Source organism: Sinocyclocheilus grahami, unplaced genomic scaffold (genome assembly GCF_001515645.1).
Source record: "Sinocyclocheilus grahami isolate Dianchi unplaced genomic scaffold, SAMN03320097.WGS_v1.1 scaffold286.1, whole genome shotgun sequence".
Taxonomy (NCBI): domain Eukaryota; kingdom Metazoa; phylum Chordata; class Actinopteri; order Cypriniformes; family Cyprinidae; genus Sinocyclocheilus; species Sinocyclocheilus grahami.
The window spans coordinates 990,186-991,683 of record NW_015505465.1 but is presented as its reverse complement, the minus strand read 5'-3'; positions in this window follow the sequence as shown (position 1 = coordinate 991,683).

Here is a 1,498-nt window from a genome sequence, read left to right as displayed (position 1 = left end):
AAAACTATTTAGAAATTATTTATGCATCCATTCATTCCAGTTGTTATTTTAGTACTTCTAAAATTGTGCCTTGAGAACGAATTAAAAATTATTATTTTTTTATGGTTTAAATTTTTTAGTTTCAGTTTTAGTTAACTATAATAACCCTGCTGCTATACTTATTTTCCATTTTAAACATTGACTAAACACATAAAAATAAACTTGTCATTAAACAGAGAAAATGCTGCATTTTTAGACATCAAGACTATTGATTAATGCAAAAATTAGGTTGTTTGTTATCTTTAAAAAATGTTCAAATGATCAATCACAAATCACGTTAAAAATAAATATGAAATGCAGACTGATGACAAATTATTGTCTCTGCCTTCAACAGTTGCGTATCACTTACGTTGATATATTACAGTAAAAACATATTGGTAACACCATTGAGTGCCAGTCTCCTACAATTAAATTTACATAATTTGTGCATATCCTCTGCTTCCCATAACTCCTCTGACCTGAGTTCAGGTTTGTATTATGCACACCAGGATGTATTTCCATTAGATTAGGATGTGTTATCCCGGCATTTCATTTCTAAACGTGAAATCTGGTGACATCAAAGCCCGCCTCTGCCCTCTGAATTTCCTGTACTGAGCCTCATCCAGTTTAATGGCTGAGTGAGCCATTCTCAGATCCTTCCAGAACAATCCACTTCGCTGCTGAGCTTTGAACTGGTGAGTTGCTTCCACGCCTTTGATTTACATGGCGAAGGCGCTGTGAAGCCCATGGGAGACATGCTCGATTGGGTGGCTTAGTGTGGGTGAACTCATGCATACATACCAATATGCAGGGCCTAACGCATAAAGAAAGGCGAGCACATGGACATAATGTCCACATATGGCAGGACAGACACTCTTACGCTTCAGGACACACAATCCTCTTCATGCTGACAGAATCTGTCTGTGCCTGCTCATCATCACAGGCCCATATAACGCTGCATATTATGAATATATGGATTTGTTCTTTATCTTTATCTAAAACTGCCTGTTCAGTGAATGATCCATATGAGAATAAAAATGCAGGGTTGAAGAAAAATGTAGCAACCATATGCCCTTCTCCCATTGGAAATACAGATGTGATTAAGAGTAATCCAGCATATGGCTTTTAAGCAAATCAGGTAGAACTAATGAATTAACTTCTTCTAATTAATATTCATAAGCTCAAGTCTAACATCTTGTTCATTCCAATTTTCAGATTATTAAATGTCACAAAATTGTACAACTCTAATTTGTCTTGGGATAAATAGGGTGCATTAACACTATGTACCTGAACATACACTGTGATGGAAATTTTTTTTTTTTCAAATTTGTATAGCATGTCACTTCGCTTCTGTCATTTCATTATATATGTATGGGGAAATGTGCTGTCATTATCATAAAATAAACCCAGACCGGGTGATCAGGTCTTGTATCACCCTGAAGGGGTTCAATTTGTGATAATGATGGAATATAATAATTTT